The sequence below is a fragment of the Salvia miltiorrhiza genome, chromosome 8 (assembly GCF_028751815.1).
Source record: "Salvia miltiorrhiza cultivar Shanhuang (shh) chromosome 8, IMPLAD_Smil_shh, whole genome shotgun sequence".
Lineage (NCBI taxonomy): Eukaryota > Viridiplantae > Streptophyta > Magnoliopsida > Lamiales > Lamiaceae > Salvia > Salvia miltiorrhiza.
This window is the reverse complement of record NC_080394.1, coordinates 16,358,785-16,371,130: the sequence shown is the minus strand read 5'-3', so window position 1 is coordinate 16,371,130 and position 12,346 is coordinate 16,358,785. Positions and strand designations below refer to the sequence as shown.

General features: G+C 33.8%; 1 long non-coding RNA gene across 1 annotated transcript; it reads left to right on the top strand.

Moving 5' to 3' along the window:
* The first annotated feature begins 564 nt into the window (after positions 1 to 564).
* LOC131001445 (uncharacterized) lies at positions 565 to 10,876 on the top strand. The gene is made up of 4 exons (XR_009093932.1): positions 565 to 1,231; positions 2,369 to 5,176; positions 6,314 to 9,120; positions 10,259 to 10,876. It is a non-coding gene; the product is annotated as an uncharacterized LOC131001445 (long non-coding RNA).
* Positions 10,877 to 12,346: the final 1,470 nt, after the last annotated feature.

The following is a 12,346-nucleotide window of genomic DNA, read 5'->3' as shown; positions in this document are numbered from 1 at the left end:
TAGGGAAAATTTATATAAAATAATTTTTTATGTAGATTATTTATATAATTAATTAAATTAAATTAAATTAGTAATACATTTTAAATTATATTAATCTCAACAACTTTTAGTAATTAAATTATTAATTTTGTTGAGATCATAAAAATACCCATTAGTTTTCATATGAAATTTTATAGAAAGTTGACGCGTAAGAAAAAAAAAAAAAAAAAAGAGTAGAAATACATATAAATTTGACATAGGTATGATGGAGAATTGATTTGTTGCATTTGTTGTTACAAGATTTTTTTTTTTTTGAGGGACTTTGTTGTTACAAGATTTATTAATTTTGTTCAATGTTTTTTTATTTTGCCTTTTGACCATAATTTTATATGGAGTTTGAAAAATTATAATTGAATTGAGAGTATCATATAATTCCGAACTTCTAAAAGCATAACTAATTATGAAAATAATCTCGCCTCATATTTAAAAGACCATAACTGATTTATCGAACATCGTATCATTTGGAGTTTTAATATTATTCAAGTTTCAATATTTATAGTTAATTAATGATTTCAAGGATTTGGATACCTTATTTTCGTATCTGTAAATTAACAATTTCTACTCTATTTATTTACATTTGTTTAAAGAAGTCTCCAAGCCAGCCATTCCTATTTTCATTTTTTATCAGATATCTAACCGCCCTATTTTTCTCATTTAGCCACTTTTATGCTCATCATATATATATACATCTTCTACTCCATCTCTGCAAATTTTACAAAGCAAAAACTATACTTCGAGATAACCAAGTTTTTCTCTCTAACTGCAGATCAATCAACATGGTATTAATTTTCAATCTATGAAATTTCTATTTCAGTACAATTTATCATTTCCTGTTTTTACATCTCTACAACTACAAGTATTTCTCTGAACATTCTATATATATTCAGAAAAATCACAAGCACACACCTATTCACTAATCAAACTCCCTTTCCGTAAAATTTGACAACCACAGCAGCAAAACTTTGATTTCAAATCTTGATTTTTTCCTTCCACAGCAGGATTTCTTTCACACTTCAAATCTTTGACGAATACTCAAATTCACAAATTCGATTTTTACTCCTCAACCACGATATTTCAATCCAGTATATATATGTATATCTAATCTTCTTCATCGCAAATACCCAACAAAATCCAACAGGAAAAAGTCTTTTATAATTCATCCTGTTTCCTTCCCACTGCCGAATCTCCATCGGTAATTCTCAAAAACTTGTATAGTTTATTTTCATATGCAAAGATTTCTGCCTTCTTTCAATTTACAGAAAACAACCAAACTTCCACAAAATTCTTGTTTTTATAAATTTAAACATGCATATACAGATATTAAATTGATCGAAATCATATTCACTGTTTTACAAAAAGAAAAGAAAATAGAAGGGGAATGTTGGTTTAGAATTTAGACAAGAGAAAAGAAGAGGGGGGATGGCTGAAGAACAGCGCCGCCGGCGCTGTGCGCCACGGCGGCTGGCGGAAGGAGACAGGGGCGGCGGCACGGTCTCGGCCGCTGCTGTGCTGTCCGGCCGAGGGTAGAAGTAGCTGGGACCGCTGCTGGCGACCCGGGAGCGGCGCAGGCGGCTGTTGCTGTCGGCCAAAAGGAAGAGAGGGTGGTGGCTGGCGGCGACTGTCGCCGGAGAAGGGTGGACGCCGCGGCTGGGCGCGGTGAGGAGAGGACAGGGGGGGGCGTCGGCTTCGCCGAGGGCCGTCTGGCAGAGAGGGAAAGAGAGATATGGGAAGAGGGAGAGAGGTTGAAGGAAATAAAGTAGAGAGATGAGGCAGGGCCGCCGGCTCCGGCGACGGCGATGCCGTCCGGTGGTGGCGGCAGGAGGAGGGCCGAGAAGAGGAGAGGGAGGAGAGAGAGCGGCAGAGAGAGAGTGAGGAAATGGGAGCTGCGCTGCTGCGTATGTGTGTGGTGTGAATATAAATTAGGGTGAATGGAAGGGAAATGGGCTTTGGCTGGCTAATGGGCTCAATTTATTTAAGATAGTTGGGCTCAGATTAATTAAGTAATTGGGCTGCATTTATTTTGCTTTGGGCTGCATAATTCTTTTAATTAAATTGGACTTGGTATTTTTAACACTAACCCAAATTTTAAAGAAGCATGCATCTCATTATTTATTTCATTTTATTATATTTAATGGATTAAGAATTTTATAAATCAAATACTCAAGTTTTAATTAAATAAATATCAACCCACCCAAATCTTTTTATAAGAAAATATATTTTACTACTTAAATTTATTAGATCAATTATTTTTATATGATCCTATAATCTAAATTATTTTCTAAAGTTTAATTAGGCCCTCATGTCTTATTATTTAAATTTATCTGACTAGGTGCGGCGCGACTAGGATGTGAACTTTAAATTCTTGCAGTTAATTTTCAAAGCTCAAAAGTTCAAGTTTCAGGTGTGGGATTTATTTCAGTACATGCACGTGGTTAATATTTGTCCATTTTAATATTATGTGTTTACCGTATGTGTTGTAAAAATATTTATCGCTAGGGGCCAGCATAATTGGTCCAGGACTTCACCGTCCTTGGTATGCCACAAAGCGATTTCATGTTACAGGGTTGCAACCATTATATTGTCGCCAGGGGCCCACATATAGGGTCCGGGACATTAAAGTCCTTGGATTGCCACAGTGCGTATGGAAGTTATGTTACGTTATGACAATATGTGTTACCATTTTATTAACATGGACAATTATTGCATGTTCCCACACTGAGTGTACCCTGTATGCTCATCCCATATTCAACAGTTTCAGGTGATTGATATCGGAGGCGCGTGGAGAGTCGAATGGGCGCGTCGAATCTATTTAAAGATAAATGTTTCCTAAAATATATTATGTTATTTCATGTGATATCTCTTGATTATGTAAACTCTGAAATTCTATACTATTTGAGATTTGTGTGTGATTTATTTAAATAAATGTTATTATATTATTTTAATGTCATGACTTGTTTAATTTATATTTAAATTCATTTCAAATATTTATTTAAGAATTTATATCTTTACGAAAATATATACATGGATACATACATAATTTTTAATCATATAAAGATTTTATTTTGTTATATTTTCCGCTGCTAAAAAGATATTATTTTATACTTAGAGTTTTTCCTTAGTAAAAGTTTTATTAATTAGTTAATTATTTTTCTGACATCTTCATGTCGTGCTTTGAAAATAAAGTTGTTTAAATTTATGAATTCAAAATCAAGTTTTATATTTGAATACATTATTGAAAATTTTGATATCTTATAAATCGTTTTAAAAGTGCTTTAAAAACCAATTTTATTTAAAGATTTCTTTTTCTTAAAATTATTTTCGAAAATATTTATTTTAAAAGTGAGTTTAAATTATTTTAAAAGACTTCCGCATTAAATATTTATTTAAATTTTATATTTAACTCCTTAATTAGATTAGGGTGTTACAACATGGTATCAGAGCAGGTCTACTTTTCTGTAGACTCTGCAAAATATTTTACATAAAATTCTTAAATGTCATGTGTGAGAAAATCCATTCGACCTCTACGTGCTCCGACTTCAAGGTAAATGTATTTTAAAAGTATTTCAAAATATTTTTATAGGGATGAGTATAAATTGTTTACGTTGAAAGTATGTTGAAATTTGCTGCAATAATTGAAGTTATTATCAGAAAGTTCAAGTTCATTATGCAAGTTATTATGAGAAAGTTCAGTATTCAAATTATATGTTGAAGATTATTGCAGCTATGAGTAAAGATATTTCAAATATTTTTCAAGAGGATGAGTATAAATTGTTTACGTTGAAAGTATTATGAAATTAGCTGCAATAATTGAAGTTGTTATGAGAAAATTCAAGTTCAGTATTCAAGTTTTTATGTTGAAGATTATTGCAGCTATGAGTAAAGATATTTCAAATATTTTTCAAGAAGATGAGTATAAATTATTTACGTTGAAAGTATAGTGAATTTGCTGCAATGATTGAAGTTATTATGAGAAAATGTTCAAGTTCAGTATTCAAGTTATTATGTTGAAGATTATTGCAACTATGAATTGTCAAATTTCGAGGACGAAATTCTTTTAAGTGGGTAGGTTTGTCACAACCCAAAACCGTTTACTACCTTTGCAAATTTTATTTGAAAATTTTTATATTTTCGAGATATTAAAAATATAAATCTATGAGTCGAGTTTGTGGAGAATTATCTAGTCGCGCCCCTAGCTAGATGTATGACTCTAAATTCTAGGTTATACCTATAGAAATAAAGTTTTATATTCCAAAAATATTTTTATATAAATTTGGGCCTAAATAAATTTATTTACTTAAATATATTTATCATGGACATTATATTAATTTTGGATTAAGAATAAAATATTTTCATAAATTTTATTAGTGTTGGACTTATTATTATTAATGGGCAAAATTCTTTTGCAATAATCTTAAAACAATTATTCAAGTTTCAATATTTATAGTTAATTAATGATTTCAAGGATTTGGATACCTTATTTTCGTATCTGTAAATTAACAATTTCTACTCTATTTATTTACATTTGTTTAAAGAAGTCTCCAAGCCAGCCATTCCTATTTTCATTTTTTATCAGATATCTAACCGCCCTATTTTTCTCATTTAGCCACTTTTATGCTCATCATATATATATACATCTTCTACTCCATCTCTGCAAATTTTACAAAGCAAAAACTATACTTCGAGATAACCAAGTTTTTCTCTCTAACTGCAGATCAATCAACATGGTATTAATTTTCAATCTATGAAATTTCTATTTCAGTACAATTTATCATTTCCTGTTTTTACATCTCTACAACTACAAGTATTTCTCTGAACATTCTATATATATTCAGAAAAATCACAAGCACACACCTATTCACTAATCAAACTCCCTTTCCGTAAAATTTGACAACCACAGCAGCAAAACTTTGATTTCAAATCTTGATTTTTTCCTTCCACAGCAGGATTTCTTTCACACTTCAAATCTTTGACGAATACTCAAATTCACAAATTCGATTTTTACTCCTCAACCACGATATTTCAATCCAGTATATATATGTATATCTAATCTTCTTCATCGCAAATACCCAACAAAATCCAACAGGAAAAAGTCTTTTATAATTCATCCTGTTTCCTTCCCACTGCCGAATCTCCATCGGTAATTCTCAAAAACTTGTATAGTTTATTTTCATATGCAAAGATTTCTGCCTTCTTTCAATTTACAGAAAACAACCAAACTTCCACAAAATTCTTGTTTTTATAAATTTAAACATGCATATACAGATATTAAATTGATCGAAATCATATTCACTGTTTTACAAAAAGAAAAGAAAATAGAAGGGGAATGTTGGTTTAGAATTTAGACAAGAGAAAAGAAGAGGGGGGATGGCTGAAGAACAGCGCCGCCGGCGCTGTGCGCCACGGCGGCTGGCGGAAGGAGACAGGGGCGGCGGCACGGTCTCGGCCGCTGCTGTGCTGTCCGGCCGAGGGTAGAAGTAGCTGGGACCGCTGCTGGCGACCCGGGAGCGGCGCAGGCGGCTGTTGCTGTCGGCCAAAAGGGAGAGAGGGTGGTGGCTGGCGGCGACTGTCGCCGGAGAAGGGTGGACGCCGCGGCTGGGCGCGGTGAGGAGAGGACAGGGGGGGGCGTCGGCTTCGCCGAGGGCCGTCTGGCAGAGAGGGAAAGAGAGATATGGGAAGAGGGAGAGAGGTTGAAGGAAATAAAGTAGAGAGATGAGGCAGGGCCGCCGGCTCCGGCGACGGCGATGCCGTCCGGTGGTGGCGGCAGGAGGAGGGCCGAGAAGAGGAGAGGGAGGAGAGAGAGCGGCAGAGAGAGAGTGAGGAAATGGGAGCTGCGCTGCTGCGTATGTGTGTGGTGTGAATATAAATTAGGGTGAATGGAAGGGAAATGGGCTTTGGCTGGCTAATGGGCTCAATTTATTTAAGATAGTTGGGCTCAGATTAATTAAGTAATTGGGCTGCATTTATTTTGCTTTGGGCTGCATAATTCTTTTAATTAAATTGGACTTGGTATTTTTAACACTAACCCAAATTTTAAAGAAGCATGCATCTCATTATTTATTTCATTTTATTATATTTAATGGATTAAGAATTTTATAAATCAAATACTCAAGTTTTAATTAAATAAATATCAACCCACCCAAATCTTTTTATAAGAAAATATATTTTACTACTTAAATTTATTAGATCAATTATTTTTATATGATCCTATAATCTAAATTATTTTCTAAAGTTTAATTAGGCCCTCATGTCTTATTATTTAAATTTATCTGACTAGGTGCGGCGCGACTAGGATGTGAACTTTAAATTCTTGCAGTTAATTTTCAAAGCTCAAAGTTCAAGTTTCAGGTGTGGGATTTATTTCAGTACATGCACGTGGTTAATATTTGTCCATTTTAATATTATGTGTTTACCGTATGTGTTGTAAAAATATTTATCGCTAGGGGCCAGCATAATTGGTCCAGGACTTCACCGTCCTTGGTATGCCACAAAGCGATTTCATGTTACAGGGTTGCAACCATTATATTGTCGCCAGGGGCCCACATATAGGGTCCGGGACATTAAAGTCCTTGGATTGCCACAGTGCGTATGGAAGTTATGTTACGTTATGACAATATGTGTTACCATTTTATTAACATGGACAATTATTGCATGTTCCCACACTGAGTGTACCCTGTATGCTCATCCCATATTCAACAGTTTCAGGTGATTGATATCGGAGGCGCGTGGAGAGTCGAATGGGCGCGTCGAATCTATTTAAAGATAAATGTTTCCTAAAATATATTATGTTATTTCATGTGATATCTCTTGATTATGTAAACTCTGAAATTCTATACTATTTGAGATTTGTGTGTGATTTATTTAAATAAATGTTATTATATTATTTTAATGTCATGACTTGTTTAATTTATATTTAAATTCATTTCAAATATTTATTTAAGAATTTATATCTTTACGAAAATATATACATGGATACATACATAATTTTTAATCATATAAAGATTTTATTTTGTTATATTTTCCGCTGCTAAAAAGATATTATTTTATACTTAGAGTTTTTCCTTAGTAAAAGTTTTATTAATTAGTTAATTATTTTTCTGACATCTTCATGTCGTGCTTTGAAAATAAAGTTGTTTAAATTTATGAATTCAAAATCAAGTTTTATATTTGAATACATTATTGAAAATTTTGATATCTTATAAATCGTTTTAAAAGTGCTTTAAAAACCAATTTTATTTAAAGATTTCTTTTTCTTAAAATTATTTTCGAAAATATTTATTTTAAAAGTGAGTTTAAATTATTTTAAAAGACTTCCGCATTAAATATTTATTTAAATTTTATATTTAACTCCTTAATTAGATTAGGGTGTTACAACATGGTATCAGAGCAGGTCTACTTTTCTGTAGACTCTGCAAAATATTTTACATAAAATTCTTAAATGTCATGTGTGAGAAAATCCATTCGACCTCTACGTGCTCCGACTTCAAGGTAAATGTATTTTAAAAGTATTTCAAAATATTTTTATAGGGATGAGTATAAATTGTTTACGTTGAAAGTATGTTGAAATTTGCTGCAATAATTGAAGTTATTATCAGAAAGTTCAAGTTCATTATGCAAGTTATTATGAGAAAGTTCAGTATTCAAATTATATGTTGAAGATTATTGCAGCTATGAGTAAAGATATTTCAAATATTTTTCAAGAGGATGAGTATAAATTGTTTACGTTGAAAGTATTATGAAATTAGCTGCAATAATTGAAGTTGTTATGAGAAAATTCAAGTTCAGTATTCAAGTTTTTATGTTGAAGATTATTGCAGCTATGAGTAAAGATATTTCAAATATTTTTCAAGAAGATGAGTATAAATTATTTACGTTGAAAGTATAGTGAATTTGCTGCAATGATTGAAGTTATTATGAGAAAATGTTCAAGTTCAGTATTCAAGTTATTATGTTGAAGATTATTGCAACTATGAATTGTCAAATTTCGAGGACGAAATTCTTTTAAGTGGGTAGGTTTGTCACAACCCAAAACCGTTTACTACCTTTGCAAATTTTATTTGAAAATTTTTATATTTTCGAGATATTAAAAATATAAATCTATGAGTCGAGTTTGTGGAGAATTATCTAGTCGCGCCCCTAGCTAGATGTATGACTCTAAATTCTAGGTTATACCTATAGAAATAAAGTTTTATATTCCAAAAATATTTTTATATAAATTTGGGCCTAAATAAATTTATTTACTTAAATATATTTATCATGGACATTATATTAATTTTGGATTAAGAATAAAATATTTTCATAAATTTTATTAGTGTTGGACTTATTATTATTAATGGGCAAAATTCTTTTGCAATAATCTTAAAACAATTATTCAAGTTTCAATATTTATAGTTAATTAATGATTTCAAGGATTTGGATACCTTATTTTCGTATCTGTAAATTAACAATTTCTACTCTATTTATTTACATTTGTTTAAAGAAGTCTCCAAGCCAGCCATTCCTATTTTCATTTTTTATCAGATATCTAACCGCCCTATTTTTCTCATTTAGCCACTTTTATGCTCATCATATATATATACATCTTCTACTCCATCTCTGCAAATTTTACAAAGCAAAAACTATACTTCGAGATAACCAAGTTTTTCTCTCTAACTGCAGATCAATCAACATGGTATTAATTTTCAATCTATGAAATTTCTATTTCAGTACAATTTATCATTTCCTGTTTTTACATCTCTACAACTACAAGTATTTCTCTGAACATTCTATATATATTCAGAAAAATCACAAGCACACACCTATTCACTAATCAAACTCCCTTTCCGTAAAATTTGACAACCACAGCAGCAAAACTTTGATTTCAAATCTTGATTTTTTCCTTCCACAGCAGGATTTCTTTCACACTTCAAATCTTTGACGAATACTCAAATTCACAAATTCGATTTTTACTCCTCAACCACGATATTTCAATCCAGTATATATATGTATATCTAATCTTCTTCATCGCAAATACCCAACAAAATCCAACAGGAAAAAGTCTTTTATAATTCATCCTGTTTCCTTCCCACTGCCGAATCTCCATCGGTAATTCTCAAAAACTTGTATAGTTTATTTTCATATGCAAAGATTTCTGCCTTCTTTCAATTTACAGAAAACAACCAAACTTCCACAAAATTCTTGTTTTTATAAATTTAAACATGCATATACAGATATTAAATTGATCGAAATCATATTCACTGTTTTACAAAAAGAAAAGAAAATAGAAGGGGAATGTTGGTTTAGAATTTAGACAAGAGAAAAGAAGAGGGGGGATGGCTGAAGAACAGCGCCGCCGGCGCTGTGCGCCACGGCGGCTGGCGGAAGGAGACAGGGGCGGCGGCACGGTCTCGGCCGCTGCTGTGCTGTCCGGCCGAGGGTAGAAGTAGCTGGGACCGCTGCTGGCGACCCGGGAGCGGCGCAGGCGGCTGTTGCTGTCGGCCAAAAGGGAGAGAGGGTGGTGGCTGGCGGCGACTGTCGCCGGAGAAGGGTGGACGCCGCGGCTGGGCGCGGTGAGGAGAGGACAGGGGGGGGGCGTCGGCTTCGCCGAGGGCCGTCTGGCAGAGAGGGAAAGAGAGATATGGGAAGAGGGAGAGAGGTTGAAGGAAATAAAGTAGAGAGATGAGGCAGGGCCGCCGGCTCCGGCGACGGCGATGCCGTCCGGTGGTGGCGGCAGGAGGAGGGCCGAGAAGAGGAGAGGGAGGAGAGAGAGCGGCAGAGAGAGAGTGAGGAAATGGGAGCTGCGCTGCTGCGTATGTGTGTGGTGTGAATATAAATTAGGGTGAATGGAAGGGAAATGGGCTTTGGCTGGCTAATGGGCTCAATTTATTTAAGATAGTTGGGCTCAGATTAATTAAGTAATTGGGCTGCATTTATTTTGCTTTGGGCTGCATAATTCTTTTAATTAAATTGGACTTGGTATTTTTAACACTAACCCAAATTTTAAAGAAGCATGCATCTCATTATTTATTTCATTTTATTATATTTAATGGATTAAGAATTTTATAAATCAAATACTCAAGTTTTAATTAAATAAATATCAACCCACCCAAATCTTTTTATAAGAAAATATATTTTACTACTTAAATTTATTAGATCAATTATTTTTATATGATCCTATAATCTAAATTATTTTCTAAAGTTTAATTAGGCCCTCATGTCTTATTATTTAAATTTATCTGACTAGGTGCGGCGCGACTAGGATGTGAACTTTAAATTCTTGCAGTTAATTTTCAAAGCTCAAAAGTTCAAGTTTCAGGTGTGGGATTTATTTCAGTACATGCACGTGGTTAATATTTGTCCATTTTAATATTATGTGTTTACCGTATGTGTTGTAAAAATATTTATCGCTAGGGGCCAGCATAATTGGTCCAGGACTTCACCGTCCTTGGTATGCCACAAAGCGATTTCATGTTACAGGGTTGCAACCATTATATTGTCGCCAGGGGCCCACATATAGGGTCCGGGACATTAAAGTCCTTGGATTGCCACAGTGCGTATGGAAGTTATGTTACGTTATGACAATATGTGTTACCATTTTATTAACATGGACAATTATTGCATGTTCCCACACTGAGTGTACCCTGTATGCTCATCCCATATTCAACAGTTTCAGGTGATTGATATCGGAGGCGCGTGGAGAGTCGAATGGGCGCGTCGAATCTATTTAAAGATAAATGTTTCCTAAAATATATTATGTTATTTCATGTGATATCTCTTGATTATGTAAACTCTGAAATTCTATACTATTTGAGATTTGTGTGTGATTTATTTAAATAAATGTTATTATATTATTTTAATGTCATGACTTGTTTAATTTATATTTAAATTCATTTCAAATATTTATTTAAGAATTTATATCTTTACGAAAATATATACATGGATACATACATAATTTTTAATCATATAAAGATTTTATTTTGTTATATTTTCCGCTGCTAAAAAGATATTATTTTATACTTAGAGTTTTTCCTTAGTAAAAGTTTTATTAATTAGTTAATTATTTTTCTGACATCTTCATGTCGTGCTTTGAAAATAAAGTTGTTTAAATTTATGAATTCAAAATCAAGTTTTATATTTGAATACATTATTGAAAATTTTGATATCTTATAAATCGTTTTAAAAGTGCTTTAAAAACCAATTTTATTTAAAGATTTCTTTTTCTTAAAATTATTTTCGAAAATATTTATTTTAAAAGTGAGTTTAAATTATTTTAAAAGACTTCCGCATTAAATATTTATTTAAATTTTATATTTAACTCCTTAATTAGATTAGGGTGTTACACATCAAATATGAAATTATATTCAACCATGACTCCAATTGTCAACTATCTAACAAACATAACTCTAACAATTTAGATATTTTATTTATGTATGTAATTTTATTAGTTCAAACTCTAGAGAGAAAGGAAAGAGAAGAGTTCTTAGAGCAGTAAAAGAGAGAGCGTGTGCTTTATTTCATCATCGTAGGTATTTATAGGCATTACAGTCGGGGTAAAGTAGTAAATTCGTTTGGTCATCTATTCTGCATGCTCGCCATTAAACTAATTAAGGCTATTATTAGATTATAACTTGTCAGGTCGTTGTCCCCTAATTACAGAGCTGGATCTGTCCTCATCATCCTTCTCTGTCTAGTAGCTCTGTATTTCCTTCCTTGGGGAAGACTTCTACTCTTTGGCTCCGCTCTGCTAAGTAGCTCCGCTTTCTGGCGTGTGGCTCCACGCTCTGGCTCCAATAGCTTAGCTCTGACTCTGGATCTGGCGATTTGGCTCTGACTCTGACTCTAACGACTTAGCTCTGACTCTGGATCTGGCGACTTGGCTCTGGCTCTGACTTTAATGACTTAACTCTGCTCTGGTCTGCTCTGGCAGCTCTGCTCTGGTTAGCTCTGGCTCTGGCAGCTCTGCTCTGGCATCTCTGCTCTGGTTAGCTCTGGCTCTAGCATCTCTGCTCTGGCAACTTGACTCTGGCCCTCTGCTCTAGAAGCTCTGCTCTGGTTAGCGCTGGCTTTGGAAGCTCTGCTCTGGAAGCTCTGCTCTAGCAAACTCTGCTCTGGCAGCTCTGTTCTGGAAGCTTTGCTCTGCCAACTCTGCTTTGGACTTTTTCCTCTGCCTATTTCTCACAGCTTCTTTGCTCCCTGCTGCTCATCTTTAGTATTCCAAGCAAAGCCACGTGTCCTGATCTTAGGACCTTGCATATTTCACCCCTCATCAGAGTTGATAAATCATATTGCTTCCATGCAACAATCACAACACGCTTGATAGCAGATGCCAAAA